This window comes from Pleurodeles waltl, chromosome 7 (genome assembly GCF_031143425.1).
Source record: "Pleurodeles waltl isolate 20211129_DDA chromosome 7, aPleWal1.hap1.20221129, whole genome shotgun sequence".
NCBI lineage: Eukaryota > Metazoa > Chordata > Amphibia > Caudata > Salamandridae > Pleurodeles > Pleurodeles waltl.
The window spans coordinates 214,906,723-214,923,876 of record NC_090446.1 but is presented as its reverse complement, the minus strand read 5'-3'; the positions used below and the strand labels follow the sequence as shown (position 1 = coordinate 214,923,876).

The 17,154-nt window shown below is 43.0% G+C and overlaps 1 protein-coding gene across 1 annotated transcript in view; it reads left to right on the top strand.

Annotated features, from left to right (window-relative positions):
• Positions 1-17,154, top strand: part of LOC138247235 (protein spire homolog 1-like) — a 275,991-nt gene that overhangs the window by 207,064 nt on the left and 51,773 nt on the right. The gene's annotated exons all lie outside the window — the stretch shown is intronic.

The following is a 17,154-nucleotide window of genomic DNA, read 5'->3' as shown; positions in this document are numbered from 1 at the left end:
CATTAGTTTTGTTTTGTTTTATCTTATCAGTTTTTTATTCATTTTGCGTTTCTTTTTCCTCTACACTGTGCTGCTGCCTTTTGTATCTATAGGAGGTTTTACTTTCACGTGTTTTGTTTTGGTTAGAATCGTGCCTTTTTTTTTGTTAAGTTGCCATGTGACTGATTTAAAATTGATGGTGCAAGATTAATTATCATCCATTTATACTCCCTTCTACTTTCCTACAAACATTTTGATCATATTACTTCAGTCATTACTTCTGCGTAATGTATTTTAGGTAGATGTAAAATACTTTCTCCCACGTGTTTTTAAGGAGAACTGAAAGAGTTCATTCTCACACCCCCACCACCGCCCCAGCCTAATATATTTGGCGTATTTGTCATTGCTCTTAATACTCTATGGAATCTCCCTTCCACTCTACCCTATGAAGATTATGGCCTCCTCCACTCTATATATTACTAGGTTCGCAGCTGTTTTTTTAAAATGGTTCCCCTGCTGCTTCTGTAAAATATATTGCAATAAGGGGCGCCATACATAAATGCTATTTTAATTGCCTGCATCTCCTGGCCCATTAGTTCCCTTTGCAAGCCTCCTAATTTCAAAAGCTATGCCTGTCTAAAAGCAACTACTCTGCGGTGCTTTGCACCCAGGTTTGTGCTAAATAAGCTTAGCAGAAGTGGGGAACGAGGGGAGTGGCCATCGATAATAGCATTGGTTATGCACTAAATAATCAAAACAGGTAACTTGGTTGGAAGGGCTCTACCAATCGATATACTTAAATTAGTGGGTGCCCTAATGCATCATGTATGGATTTCATTAAAATGTAAGGCCAAAAGTAATTCATCCACCTATGAGGTATGCCTCGTCACTGGATGTGCCTTATCCGTCTGACATTCATAGAGATACAGACTTGGCTCCCTGGTTTGCTAGGGAGAGATCATCAGTTAGAGGGCGAACTCTTTAGTGGGGATCCAAACTGTGAAGTTAAAAAAAATAATTAAAAAAAAACACTCTTAGATCTTCCAAAAGAGTTTGTATTATTGAATTCTACAAGCGAAATTAAATGTGAATATGGAGATGACGTCCCAACATCCCTGTATACTGTTTTTTACTATTCCCCTTAGAATCTAATAATCAAATCCTTTTGGAACATCGATAGGGAGTTTTAACATGTTGGATCCACACAGACGCAAAAGGAGACATATTATCCCTACAACTGAAGCACACCTTTGCAAGTTAGGGAGCCCATCCCTCCCCCTAAGAATGTCTGAAGAATAAGGTCCTGGTTTCTTATTTCGATTATTTTGTGCTAAATAAGACCATACGTATATAAGTCCTGAGTTTACTCTTATGATGCAACAAATCCCCCCTATTCTATTTGAGTGTTTTGAGTTTCACACAGTTACACAAAAGCAGGTTAGGGCATAAAGTTAGAGCATTTTTTCTGATAATTATGTAAACCAGTAAAATTCAAGTTAAAATTAATTTTAATCTACTTTTAAGCTCATATGCATCTTCATCCACAGTCGTTGTTAAGCACAAAAGCTAGAAAGTTTAGTCTACAAAGGGGTATGCTAGCCTTTAGCATAAGCCAGAAAAAAAGTGAGGTAGGTTTTTCGTTTCAGGTAAAACAAGTCTTTTAACTATTTTTAGTAAAAAATAAATTAAGCTTAATAATGTGTTTTATATGTAATGCTTACTATCGCAGTTTCATACTGCTGCATGTCACTGGTGTTATCATTATGGTGCTCAGTTTATCGACCTTCTAAGGATGAATGGCTGAGTTGCCATATCAGGAAGCAAACCTGTGAACTGCATGTAGCATATTGTTAAAGTTAGTCCCTGAACTGTCGTCTTAACTTATAAAAATTAAAGTTGGAAACCTCAACACTCTGAATGAAATGGCCACTTTAAAAAAAGCAAGTTGGTTTTCAGTTGCGCTTCTGGCTGCACTCTTCTGCTGTGACTTCAAAACAAAGTTGTCAGAGCTGCAGGCCATGTACAGCCTTAAATAGCTTAATTTAAGTGATTAATTTAATGAATTGAATTTTCATTAAATAGCAAGAAGGAAAGAGCTTATGGGGTTTGTAGTTCCCAGGTAGAAAGTATTTGTCATTAAACATTTAAAACGCGAATACTGAGTGACCATTGAGCACCTCTCTAATGAATGGTTAATTCACCTTTTTGGTGAACGGATACCTTTTTCAATTATCACAAAACTAACTATCATAAAAAGATTGCACCACTGACTCAAATATACTTTCCTTACTAGAATGTATTTTCCTAATTATGTCTGGTGTAGCAGGTTTACATTGAGGATTCCTTAATACATTTATTAAGTGTAATTTCTGATTGAGGAGTAGTACAGTTGTGTTTGTTACCTATGGACTCTACTAATAAATCCTCTTTAATGGTAAAGTTGGAGTAGTTTACAACTTTAAAAATGCCACTTTTAGAAAATTGTGATATTTCTGCTCATTAGCCCTGTGTGCTTGCGGCCTGGCTTCAGTAACCTGTAGGTTGGGTGACAGGCTTTGTGCGCTCTCTATAGACAGTCGCACACAAAAGAAGCTGAGGTGTGCCATTTACATCCTCATGGCCCATCACCAGGCTGATGGGTCTTCCTGAGCTAAATGGGAGGAGCTGACACTTGCATCTGAATATGGCTATGCCTGTCCCCACAAAAAGAGCAAAATACCCCTTTGTAATGTGTCTACAGCCAGAGCAGGAAAGAGCGGACTTGTGTGCACTTCAAAGCCCCTCTTTGAAGTCGCCCGAGCTTCAAAGGCACCACTGGGTATAAGAACTGGATTACTGACCCTACCAAATCTGTACACTTTTGGACCAGAGGACACTCCGCCAGGAAGAAAGACTGCTGTGCTGCTGAAGGGACTGTCACCATGCTTTGCTAGACTCCTGCTTTGCCTGCCCTGCTGCCTCCTTGCCTCAGATTGAGAAAGACTGGCCCTGAATCTCTACATCCCCAGAACCAAGTGACTCCAAGGGTTTGCTGGCTTGCCTCCTGTTTTGCAGTCTCAGCAGCTGCGGCCTGTCCTTTAGGGCTAAGGGGCCACCCCTCACACATTTTGCTCCTCAAGAAGAGTGTCTGTCAGAATGAGCAAAGGGCAGCCTGACAGACACTCTTCATTTTCAGGTCCGGCAGCCAGGAGCTAAACATGCGCTATTGGTTCCCGCCTGTCTGAGCTGAACATTGCTGGGCTGAAGAAGTCACAGCTCTGTGGGTGTCACCTCTTCAGCCTAGCAAAGGTGCCTCGAGGCCCTCCCCCCTCATGATGAAGGGTGAGTATCATCGATTGCATCAGACCTGGGTGCCTCAGTCTTTAGTCCTGAAAAGCCCAAGGCTGGATGTCCATCCATGACACCTTATCACAGAGTGGGATGGGGTGGGATCAGCAGTCTCACTGACCCCATCCCACTCTGTGATGAGTAAGGACTGCTCCTTTCCCTCATTGGCTGACCTTAGATTAGCCAGTGAGGGAAGGCAGCAGTCCCAACCCTCCTGGGACTTCCAAGGCAGAGATGGAAGGTAAGTGTGTTTGTGTGGGGGCTTTTTTTTTTTTAATGAATGTTTGGAGCATGCATGTTTGAATATTTGAAGTGTTGTGAATGGATGTGTGTGTGTGTGCGCATGTTTATGAATGAATGAAAGAGTGTGTGTGTCTCACCTGCCCGCCCCACTCCCTCCTAAAATTACCGTCCACCACTGAGTCTCAGACATCAAAGACTGCTGACAACTCTCCAACCTGCCACCTTTGAATCCTGCACTGCCAAGTGGCAAAAATCCAGTCCTGGGACCTTGAAAGAGGGTTCTGCAGCTGTGTTTTACAAAAATCCATGTACTGCTGTCTATGCACCGATCTGAACTGCTGCATCACTCCTTCATTACAAAGAGCTCAAGCCATGCCACTGCTCCAGAATAGACAACTGCGCTGCTCGACAGCAAATCTCCTGACTGTACAGATCGGAACAGGTGCATCCACTTCGCATCATCTCTTCTGCTCCTCGCATTGGATCCTCGACGTATACACAACCCTCCACACAAGGTACTGGTTAAAGCTGACCAGGTTGGTCCCTGTAGCCAGCCTGTGCACAATCAGTAAGCCTGCACGTTAGATTTACCACGGTCTACTGTGACCACATAGCACTCAATTTGCAGATATTCTTCAAAAATCCATATCTCAACTTCTACTTATGTAATTCTTGTCTTTTTGGTCTTGTTTTGGTCATGAACTTAATCTCTATTTCTCTAACTTGGTGTTGATTACTTGTGTGTGGTGCTTTTTGCTGTATTGCTGTATTAAGCTTTGCACAAATAATTTACACATTGCCTCTTAAGTTAAGCCAAATTACTGTGTTCCAAGCTACCTGAAGATAAGAGCAGGTCAATTTACAGAGTGAATTTTACTTACCCTGACTAGGATTGTGGTCCCTACTTGGACATGTTGCATACCTCTGCTAACTAGAGAAGCTATTTCTAACTTTGGTGGCAGTAGTGGGATAGGACTTGTGTTTGTACAGTGCCGTACATTCGTTTGGTGTACCCTACCATTAAATAAAAGACCAATTCAAACCAATTGACTCTGATCCTCATTGGCATTTTTTCCATACTCTGGTTGCCATTTTTAACTTTTCTATTTCACCCTGATTGGTATTTTGTTGTTTTCTGAAAGCATGCCTGTGACTGGAGGTTCTACATCTGGACCTGCAAAAGTAGACTTTGAGCTGGTCAGATTTTAGGGGTACGCAATGACCCAACTCGGAGATTTCTGCACGGGTCTGGGCTTTTAGTATGGAGCTCCACAAAAGGAAGGTGGATCTGCGAAAGGCACTGAGAGCCTGGCCAGAAGCACATACTGCATTGAATGTGGACCAGGATGAGAAGCTTGAGGAACAGGATGTGGAGGATGATTATGACCTGGGCCCAGAGGAGGGTTTTGTGCTGGTATCTGTAAAGGGGGGAGGACTGCATCCTTCCAGGACTGGAGATTCCAACCCAGGAGGGGAGCAGTGTGTCATCCAGAGGCCTGTCCCCAGAGGAGCTGGAGGACAGGAGTAAGGAGAGGACATTAAAATTGGAGCTGGCTAAACTCAAATTGAAGGAGGAGAGGACCTTGGAGGAGAAAAGGCTGGCTATAGAAACGGAGCAAATGAAATTGATCATGGAGGCTGTATTAAGTGTGGCACACATTTTACACATTGCCTCTAAAGTTAAGCCTGACTGCTCTATGCAAAGCTACCAGACGGTGAGCACAGGGAGTGTATCTGACTTACTCTGACTAGGATTTGTGGTACCTACTTAGACATGGTGCATACATCTGTCAACTAGAGACTCAATTTTTAACAAGGAGCGACTCCAAATTTTATAGCTCCATAACACTGGTCATGAGTGACTAGAGGTTCACACTGGGATGCCGGACACAGTGTTATATGCATCAAAAGGTTATCATAAGGCTCCAGCCCTACTCCGATTGTCAGCCCCGTCCCCTTTCCAGTGACCTCACTCAGAATCAAAGAGCACCCTTTGAAGTGCATTAAAGAGCCTGGCTCTTCCTTACTTGTGGATCTGCCAGACAAAGCCCTCAGGAATGCAGTAATCTACACATCTTTGAGGGGATCTTCTACCTCCCCATGCCCTTCTGGTTAGCCCTGGTTCTCCCAAAATGGAACCCAGTCTTTCATGTAATGTACCACTCACAGGCACGTATACATCCATTACACACATGCAACTGCATATGAGATGCACAGTGGTATATCCTAACTTGATACAGGCCAAGTGCAGGTGAAGCACACAGCAGCGGAACTTTACATGAGTGGGCCTATAGGCCTCACTCCAGTGACACATGTAAAAAGGCCTGTTCACTCCTACTTATCATTGTACATAACGCTGCCACTCCCACACTCATGATACTTAACTCCTGGTAAAGGCAGTAGCCCTTCATTACCATGAGGGTAGTGTTTTTGGTGCCCCTCCCGGTCTAAAAAGACCCATTCCATGAGACAGGTCTGTTTGATGGTACACATGATTCGTGTTTGCCCATGACTATGAAAAAAAAATCAACACTAAGATCCAGATATCGTTGCAGCTGGAGCACCCACAGTAGTGATGCATGTCCATCACCATTCGGAGGACGCTTCTGTTCCAATACTGATAGTGTTATTGTGTTTGCTTTCTTATTGTATTTTTATTTTGCCCCCCCTTTTACATATACATTCTGTGATGTTTGTGCTGTTTATACTAAGTATTTTGTTTTACACTTTTAAAATAACTCTTACTTTATTGTAAGTCTATCTGGTTGTACAGTTTTATTAGTTTTTTTTTGTTTCAAATATTTGCCTTGTGTTGCTCCATATTCTACATTTCTGTTTTAGTTCTCAAACCTATTGTATGTCTATTCTATCTGGAAGTCTTAAGCCTTTTAATACTACATGCTTTTACATTTTTACATGCATTGTTTTTGTATACTGTGCTTTGTCTTTAAATTACTTTTAATTTGTTTAGCCTTCTTGCAGTATTTGTCTTTCACTTCTTTAAGTTTATTGGTAAACTGTATACATTGCATTGCATGAGCAATTTCTAGTAGGAACCATTCTTCAGAATTCCCTGTGCCCTTTCCTAGCTTAGCTGTGACATCAGATTCGGACCTGCACTTTATAGTCTCTACGCACAGACACTATTGATAACTAAAGATAAAAGCGCACTACCTCACCGTGCACTTGTACCAAGCAAAATCATACTGATATGTACTTGAGCCTACAAATGAATAATACAAAATAGGCCTTTAGCTATCATGGAGCTCTTAATTATGTTCAAAGGAATTCTGATGAGATTGATTCTCAGATGCATCTGATGTTTTCAGAAATGGGAGTAGGGAAGATGAGCTTGCATACTGTGATTTAGGAAATGATTCACTTTTAAGCAATAGATTGAAGAGGGTGGAAATTAATGTGGAGGTGAAAGCTCATACATCGTTTTGGATTTCAACGGCATGTAGTTCTTTTTGAAAACCTAAAATTGTTGCGTGAGATCAATTTTTTGGGATTTTTATGCTCTCCTGTTTGACCCTGATCTTAGTCTTTAAGGATAAAGTCATAAATGTAAACGGTTAAGTTCAAAATGGAATGCTTGTATTTTTCAAATTTTGTCAAGGTGAGCTACTCCACCAAGCAATTCTTTTAATATTGGATGCTAATAATTTGTCAGTTTGTTGTCATGTATATTTGGTTGAATGAAGCAAGACTTTATAGCTGTCTCCTATTGGTGCGGCCAGATACCCCTGAAGTGGGGTGGAAAGTGGTCTCCATACAGTTGATTGGGAAAGTTATACTTGTATCTGTAAACTCTTTGAAAGGTTCTTGCAAAATTGATCAAGTGTTCTGGAGGCTCTAAAAAGCAATGAGTGATGTTTACTACACTAGACTTTCTCAAGTACCTTTCAGCAAAGCTCAGTTTTTGTGGCTTCAAGAGCAAACAAAGTGGCTTATCTCAATAAGCCTCATGGCCAAGCTCAAGGTCCCTCTCAGTAAAGCAGGCCGTTCTGTCACTCTGTACCTAAAGAAGTGGAAATGAAGTGTATTTTACCTGCTGACCACCCGAAGGCCCATGATGCATAGAAAGGCTAGGAAGTGTGAAATGTGGTCCCTTTTCAAGATGGCGTTGCTCAGACAGCAAGACTCTTGAGCAGAAGCTATGGGTCTTTTTGAGTATCATAGCAAGGAACCTTAGTATCCGCCAGCTCAGGGCTCCAGCTAGAAGTTATAGGAGAACTGCGGTGATCTGATTTAAAATCGGAGCACTTCAAAGGTGGGGACTTGTATTCTATGGAGATTATCTTTATAGCCCAGCACTTTCCGTCCTGCCTTTGAGTTGCCATCCTTTCCTAAGATGAGGTAGAGCCCAGGTTATCTGTAGTTTTAAAGACACTCTTACTGATGAACGGTCAATGCATTGGTCTTGGTCGAGTAGAACTATGTGTAGTATTTTAGTTAAGTATTTTTGTTTTGTTTTGCTGGGCAAGGCTTACTGGAGCTATTTTGTAAAGTGTGGTTCCTGCAGTCTGTGCATAAGCATCTCCTGGAATGCAGTGATGTTCCTGGTTTAGTGGTACCAGTTGGAAAATGGACCATCGAGCTGGTGGATACTGCAGCATCCTGACTTAATTCTTCTGATCAAACTTACCATTGTGCCAGAGTGCCTTGTCCTCTTTAAACTGCACCATACACCACATTAGGATTGCAAGAAACACCAGGAAACTAGACTTGACTGTAGGGCCCAAGAAGAGGAGGGTAGAACATGGACATGTTCAAACCATCTTTGACAACTTACTTTAAGCTTCAACATGCTCTGCTTCTAAAGATTGGTCTCAAGGATGGCCTATTAAAATATCATGCATTATCTTGCAAAGCTGCAGAAAATGTATGGTGTGCCTCTTTAAAATTGAGCTGTCAGTCATTGGCATAATCAGTTAAATAGAAAATCAGTACATCAGGCAATGCTTAAGAATCAGATTCAAAATCTATAAATGGTTGAGTATTTTTTAATGTATGTGGATTTCATTCACACTTAAATCTGGAAGTACATTGAACAGTTTTAATCCCCAAAATGTTTAACTAGAGCAATGGGAGCATGAAGCAGGTGCTACATTTCAGTGCAGTCAATCTCATAATGTGCATTTGTGGGAGTGATAAATATACATAACGGACATGGATTATTGTGGTGCAGGAGATATGTTGCTGCACTCTTATTTTCAGTGTCAAGGCTGAGGAGAGCATAAAGATTGCTTGTATACTTAGAGAGGGATATAACCAGAAATGACTAATGAGGGCTGATGTTACAGTGTAGCCAGTGTGCGTATGATTCAGTGTAAATGTAGAATAATGTAACTAAACATTATCAATAATATAATAGAAGATGTCCTAAGTGATGTAATATCTGGGGGTAATTAGTGCATGATGAAGAGGCATGAGTTATAGTTACCTTAGGGCACGAGTTATAGTTACTTTAAATACCTGTATCTATAACCGCTAAGTTTCTATGGTTTTGTGTGTGTAAAACCTGAACCTAACTATAACGTTCCTGTAACCTGTGTTTTTTTTGTTTGTGAATTTCTAAGGTTTTTTTACAAATTCCATTTCCTGACTATTCCATCCCTGTGATCTTTGTTTTTTTTCAGTGAATATCTAGTATTTTTAATTTTTTATATTGAGTAAAATGCCCATCACAACGAATGGTGGCTGGGGGGGGGGGGCACTGGGGGGAGATGGGGATTTGGACACAGGGTTTGGAGTGGCATTATGCTGCTCCCATCCAAGCTTGCTACTTCCAGGCACCCATCTCTCTTTCCATCCAATCTCCAAGCCCTGTCTAGCCATTGTTCTGCAACTGCCCTTCCTGTCTGCCCTGAATAGATAGCTTGGTACCCCACCCACCTCCCCCCTACCCTGTGCTGTCCAAGTCCAGGCACCAGCCCTCTCCCTCCTGTCATGCATAGTCTGATGTGTTGCCAGTGCCTTCCAGTTAGCTGGATGCTCCTGTCCACTCCTCTTGCCCGATTGTTAGCCCCATCATTTGCCCTCCTGCCTAACCTCTGTGCTTAGGTCGCTGTCCCTACCCTCCTTCCTCCTGCCCTCTCTCTGTGTGTTTGCACCTTCTCCCTCCTTTCTGCCCACAATGTTTCCTGGGCCTGCCACTGCTCCTTCTATCTACTCTGAGAGTTCTGTTGAGCTGCCACTTCCCCTCCCACCTGCCTCCCATAGTCAGATGGCTGTTGCTAGTCTCTGCCACCTCCCCCCTGTCTGTCAAGTTCCATGCCCCTATCTCCTGTCCTCCATGGTCCATTTTGCTGCCACTCCCTTCTGCTCTCCATGCTCTGCTGTGCTTCAACTGCAATTCCAGTCTACACGGAATGTCAGTTGTGAAGCCCTCTTTGGTCCTGTGTGCAGGCCCATGCCCCCATCCCTCTTGCCCATCATGGCCGTTGTCCTGCCACTAACCCTTCTGCTTGACATGCATGGCCATCTGTGCTGCCACCGCCCCTTTCACCAGTCCTATGTGGTCAGCTTGCTGCCCCTGACCCACCTCCCACCATCCCTGTTGTCTGTGTGTATGCCATTATAGTCTCACTGTTGAACTCCATGCTGTGCTGTGCTTCCTGTGCCCATCCCACCTGGCGTCCATGGTCAGCTTGCTGCTCCAGCTTTGCCCTCTTGCCTCCTGCCCTCTCTCTTCCATGTGCAGGCCCCTGTCTTGTCTGGTCTGTTGTCATGCCCCTGCTCTTCATGTTCTGTTATGCTGCAACTGTCTCTCCGGTGGGTCCGGTATGGTCAGCTTGCTGCCCTTGCCTCTTTCCTCTCTGTTCTCTGCTCTGTTATCCTTGTGCCTGACCCTGTCCCCTTCTTATTGCTTTCTGTGATCTGTTATGCTGCAGTGCTGTCCTGCTTGCCCTGTGTAGTGTATTGTGCTGCTGGAACCTCTGACTCCTGCCCAGTAAGGTGAGTTTGGTGCCTCTGCCCATCTCCCTCCTGACCTCTGTTATCGGAGTCCCCCCATTTCTCCTCCCCAAGTGATCCGTGTGCCATATTTGCCAAAATTTTGAACTTAGCAAGAGGGAGATTTTGAAAAACAAACTTGGGGAATTTATTTCCCAACTGACTTACATTAAAAAATGAGGATATAAGTAGGAGACAGACACAATAAACCCCCTTTGGGCTTAAAAACATTGTGAGTCTCCTGCCTGAATCACGTCTGTTAGCATGTGGTGTTGTACTACCACTGCTCCTTCCTTCTGCCCTCAGTGGTCTATTATATTGCCTCCCTTGCCTATTCTGTACGGCTGGTTTGTTTCCACCTGCCCCCTTTCCCCTTCCCTCCACGGACCATTGTGCTGCCACTGCCCGTTCCTGCCTACCCTGCGTGGTCAACCTGTTGTCTCCACACCCTCACCCCTTCCCTCAATTATCCAAGTTTGTGCCTCCCTGCATTATTCTAATGAACAACTAGCTTGGTAACATTCTATATTTATTACAAAAGTGTGGCACATCTGCCGACATTTTGACGTATTCAAAACTGTAATAGCTAAAGCGTTTCCTTTAGAAATTATAAAAATGAGAAGGATTTATTACCCTAGAACTTATGGTTAGTGCTAAAAAAAATGAAAATTTTTGAGTTCTCAAATAGTGACGGAGCACTTTAAAATTATTTGCTTTCTTGATTTTTTTGTTTGTTATCCAGTTGATCACTTGATTATATGTTTCACATAGGGGAGAGAATGTGGTGTTACGGCCAGAGATTCAGACTTTGCAACTGGAAACCAGGTTTGAGTTTCTGCATCCGCTCAACATTCTGTGATTCTGGGCAAATCACTTAATCTCCCCATGGCTAAAGCCCAAAAGGAATGTGTCCTTGTGTAATGCAACTGATGCTTCTGTAAAGCATTCCAATACCTTAGGTCAAGTCTGTACCATATAAAACTACAAAAAAAGTGTTTTGCTCACTTCTGTCATTGGGCTATGGCTGGGCTATATTTGGGCCACTTTTTATGGTGGCCATTCTGGGAGACTTATTTGTTATGAGGCCCCCAATCTCCTCATTTACTGCAGTATCCTCAGTAAAAAAAGCTTTCAGTTTTTCACTTCGATTCCATCAAGACGGCAGTCAGATGTGCCACACTTTTGGCATAAATTTAGAATGTTAGCACTCTAGTTGCTCATTTGAACACTGTAGTAAAATGCTGGTCACGAGGGATTTAACTAGCTGCTGATGCTGAAAGTGCATTTTTCAGTCTACATGTCAGAATGTTTTAGTGAAATAGAGGAACATTTGAGAACTCACTTCAAAATCTTTAATTAGTACAGCACTCACCATAATTTCTATGAAAAAAAATGAAAGCCCTCATTTTGTTGCTTTCTAAATTAAATGCTTTAAGGTTTACAAGTTTGATTCAATCAAGATGGCTTCAAGTGTGCTACACTTTGTCATAAGTAAGACTATAAGATGATTATCAAATAAGTTAATTGAGTGGATTTCTAGCTCACTTGACACAGTATTACCGATAGAGACCACTATAGGAGGTTGATGTAATGGTTATCCCCTCACCTACGACAGCACAAAAAAGTAAGGTAAACGGCTGGAAAGGAGATGGAGAAAAACCCATGATAATTTCTCAAAAGCGGCATCGGAAAGCGATCAGAAACTTCATGCAGGAATAAGATCCACTCAAGCCTCTCATTATGCATCTAAAATAGCATCATCCTCTAATCCTCCTGAAGAAGTCTTTTCGAATTTCTAAAGAGATTGTTCAGCCAGTCTTGCATATTGATCTTATGGAAGCCTCTTCAGAACACAGTAATAATCTTGCTCGCTTTTTCCCCAAAAAATTTTGACATATTTGGCCTTCCCCTAAATTCCTTCCCAGGCAGTTGTTCCTTCCCACCCCCCAACAACCAGGTGATAGCTCAACATTCGACTATCTCTCTTTCGGCCTTTCCTCTCCTCATGGAAGCCTCAGTCAGCAGTCTTCTTCACTACCTAAGATCTGGATCCCCATTGGACCCAGCACCTCTTCATATCAGCAGTCATCGCCCCTGTTCTGACTAACCTCCTCAACTCCTCTTTAATTACAGGTCAAATCCCGCCTCACTGGAAGCACACAATAGTCAAGCCATTGTTTAAAAATACCTCAACTTGATGCAGCTCTCCTCAATAACTATAGGCCGATCTCTTTGCTGCCTGCTGTGTCTAAATTGATTGAAGAACCTCTCAGTAGTCATCTCTCCGGCTTCCTCGAGGATCATGACATTCTCCATCCTACCCAAATGGGTGTCATGCCCCAACACAGTACTGAGACGGCTCTGCTTGCAGTTATGGAAGATTAAGACAACGTCTCGATCAAGGGGGTTCTACTGCCTTTATTCTGCTACACCTCAGTGTTGCATTTGATACCGTTGACCACACTATTTTGATACAAAGAATCTCCGAGGCAGGTATCAACAGCTGTGCTCTAAAATGGCTTTCTTCCTTTTTGGGAGACCGGACCTTTCAAGTTCTCCACTGATCCTATCTCTCCAACAGCTTCTCTCTCAACTGCGGGGTCCCTCAGAGATCTTCCTTGAGCCCCACACTGTTCAATCTTTACAAGTATCCATTAGTAGAGATTATAAAACCCTATAATTGTTGCCGGTCTCTTATGCCGGCGAGACACAGTACGTCTTCTCTTTTTCCTCAAATACTAATTCGTATCCCTTCCTATTGACCCCCTGTCTTAAAGTGGTGACCAAATGGATGGCTGACTGCAAGCTGAAATTAAACGAAGACAAAACTGAGGTAAGGAAATTGTTTCCTTCATGGCCAGAGTCTTCTATCCCTGACTCACCCAAAATAAAATATAAAGATTATGGGAGTCTGGTTTGACTACTGGCTCACCATAAACTACCAATTCTCATTATTTCGCGCCTGGTCTATGGTAACACTATAAATTTTAGCTCCCCCAAGTATGTGGTTAAAACACTTCAGGTGGTTCAGAATGCTGCTGCACTTCTCCTGAATAGACACCAATCCACCAGATCCTCTTTAGCCTCCCCCCATTGACTTCCAGTGAACAACAGATAAAATTCAAAGCCCTCTGCATTATGCATAAAGTGATGCACAACAGAGGTACTACCCTGCTAAGTCTCTTAGAACCTCGATGGCTTCTCGGATGAAGATTCCTATGGTTAAGAGATCACAATGGGGCGGCAGATCCATGTCCTATAGAGGAGCCAAACCTTGGAACTCCCTCCCTCTGGATCTCTGTCAGACTAGTCATGTACTCTCCTTACGCAGATTCCTGAAAACCTGGTTGTTCAGAGCCTAACTTCTTCCTCTTGGACCATCTGTTTCTGCTTCAGTGCTGGGAGGTTTACGGGTAGCCATGCCCTCTATAAATCCACTAAACTAAGACTGTTAGCTCTCTGGTTGTTCTTTTAAACGCTCTGGGAGGCTGCAGTAGAACACAAGGTAATCAAATGACTGGCTGCTGCTGTTGGAAGTACATGTCCTACTGAAAATGTCAGACTTAATTCTCATATGGTTGAGAAAGATAGTGTGAATTTACAGAACATATACACTTGCTTGAACTTCTGGAGAACCTTCCCTAATCTCTATGGTAAAATCATGAGAAAACAGTTTATCTTGAACACCATTCATGAAACCCCAGCAGCAGGCTTTTTCACAGGTTAAAATCAACTTGGCAAAAGATGTTTTTTGTTGTAACTAAAATCTGTTATCACCCTTTATGCATTCTCCTTTTTGTGACCCTATAAACCTGCCACTCACTACAATGCATTTTAATGGGTCTATCATGTATATTGGTCCCAAGATGGCTGACAGCACTTTCTGGTTGAAGTGCTGACAGACAATTGTATCTCACCATGAGATCAGTGCTTAGCCTCCGCCCAGATAGCTCTATATCTTTTTCCTTTATTAAACCCAAAACTACAGAACGGATTTACACCAAATAACAAAAAGCATGATTTGCGCACCAAAATCTAGATTCCTGCCAAATTGGGTGTAATTCTATACAGCAGTTCAGGCTGTAGTTGTGTTTGAAATTCCTATGGGTATTGACATGGGAAAGGCACATTTTGTGACCTGCACCCTCTTGACGAAACACCCTGAAACCTACAATGCACAACAAGACACGGTAGGATACTTTCTTTTGAAACTTTTGGGAAGATTTGTCAAACTGCCCCAAAGTTATAGGCAAGTCAAAAAACACTTTTCCTATGGGCATTAGGTCTTTAATTATAATTATTTACAATTGTCAGCCAGAAGGTAATATATATGTGTATGTATGTGTGTATATATATATATATATATTTATATAAATAAATCAAACCCAGTGAGAGAGATCACCGGACGGCTGCACAATGTCCCAGGGATCATGTTCGGTTGAGAGACAAGTATCCAAAAAGAAGAATATGTGTGTGTGTGTGTGTGTGTGTGTTTGTGTATATATATATATATATATATATATATATATATATATATATGTGTGTATATAATACATATAGAAAAAAAATATATATATTTATATATATATATGTACAGCTATATTAACTTAAAAAACAAGGTTACAGGGACATTATAGTTATGCTCACATTTAAACATACCAAAATTCACCTGTTATAATTAGTCATCTCAGGTAACTTTAACTCGCGCCCCTACCATGCACATTTATCAGATCAATAATTTTACTGTAGATGTTATAGGGGCATTATCAATGATGTTATCAAAGATGTTGTGGGTGCTGTAATTTGTGGGATAATCAGCAGTGCATGGCGAGGGAGCAAGTTATAGTTAACTTTGGGCACAAGCTATAGTTACTTTTGGTAAAGTAACCAGACCCTGCAGCCAACCACCGTCCGCCAACCATTCAACCCCACACACTACACTGCCCTTTGGACGTGTGCGGTGGGAGTTGGCTGCAGCCTGTCTCTCTGGGTATGAAAATAGATGTGAGATGGTGTATCTGGGGGGTGAGAGTGGGCGCAAGAGTCTGTCTGGGTCTGACAGTGGGTGCATCAGTGTCTTCTTGGGTGCATCAATGTGGGTCTGTGAGTAGGTGCATGAGGGTTTCAGTGGGTCTGTGAGTGGGTGTAAGTCAGTGGGTCTGTGTGTCTTAGTAGGTGTGTGAGTGGTCTGAGTGTGGCTCTGATTGGATGCAGGAGGGTCTGAGTGGGTCTGTGAGAGGGTGCGTAAGGGTCTGAGTGGGTGAAAGATTGAAAAAAGGCAAATTGAGAGAGGGAGAAAGGAGGAGAAAGATAAGGAGTTTTTTAGGCTTTGATGGACTTATAATGAGATTTCTGGTCACATTAAAAAGAAAAATTTATTTGTCAATTAAAAAGAGTGAGATCACCTTTTATCATGAACCTTCAACTTTTGATGTTAAAGACAAATTAAAGTAGGGAATGACCACAGACGCACCTGGACTAGAAGTTCTAGAACCCTCAACTTTCAATGTGCGGGTCTGTGACCTTAACCATTATGCCAGAGGTAACTCATGCTGTACAGTCAATGCATGGAGAGACCATTGTAATGACTCTCTCTCTTCCATCCTATTAGGGGATGGAAAAAAGAGAGAGAGAGAGAGTGACAGGACCGCGGGGGAGCCTCAAGGCCCTGTGGTCCTATCTGGCTCCCTACGTTCTGTGGGAGCCGGCATTGCTCCATCAAACAGGGAGCTGCTTTAAGTAGCAATGTGGAAGAAATGTCTTCATCTACCTTACCCCCTGTTTGACAGCTGTTTTGCAGAAAGCGGACTTTGTTTGCTTTTGCTTGGTGGGAGCTGTCTGCTCTGGGGGGTGGTGGTCCCTAAAGCAATCTGTGGCTCGTCGAGGGGGGCCTTGTGGCCCCCTCCAACTCTATATACAGTACAGACACTGGAAAGTGGTGGTCCCTGTTGCTGCAGAGGTCCAAAACAGACCCCCTACCTTTTCCTTCCAGATTTGCCCTGGGAGGTGGTGGTCCCCGGGGCTGCAAGGGTTGGGGGCTACGTGGCCCTCAGCATTGAAATTGAATGTGTGCCCCGGGAGGTGGCGGTCCCCAGGGTTGTGGGCATTTGTTTTGAATGTGAACTTCGCCCTTGTATAGCGCACTACTCACCCGTTAGGGTCTCAAGGCGCTGTACGCATACCGCTGTGGGACCCCCCCTGTGAGGCATCCACTGCTGGGCAACCCCCAGGGTGAAGCCAGGCATCCAAGCACTGTCACGGCCATTGTGGAGATTAAGCAAGCTATTGCCCAGAGTTAGAGTGGGACCCATTAATTAGATTAGGAACCGAGGCGAGAATTATCTGGTCCAAGGGAATTGAGCCCAAGACCCGCTGAGGCGGGAATTGAACCCTGGTCCCGGACCAGATCTCTGCATCAGGGTCTGCCGCTCTAACCATTGTACCACACTTCTCCACTAATGTGTGCCCCAGGTGGTCATCGGGTCTGTGTGGGGACCGGAGGCCCCTCTGCATTCTAAATATAAATGCCCCATGGTACCTGGCCAACCTCGGGGCTGCTTTTTTAAAAAAAAATTTATTATTTTCTATTTTTTACTTTTTTGCGGATCCACTGCCACTGTCTGAAAATGTAAAAACCCCAGCACCAGA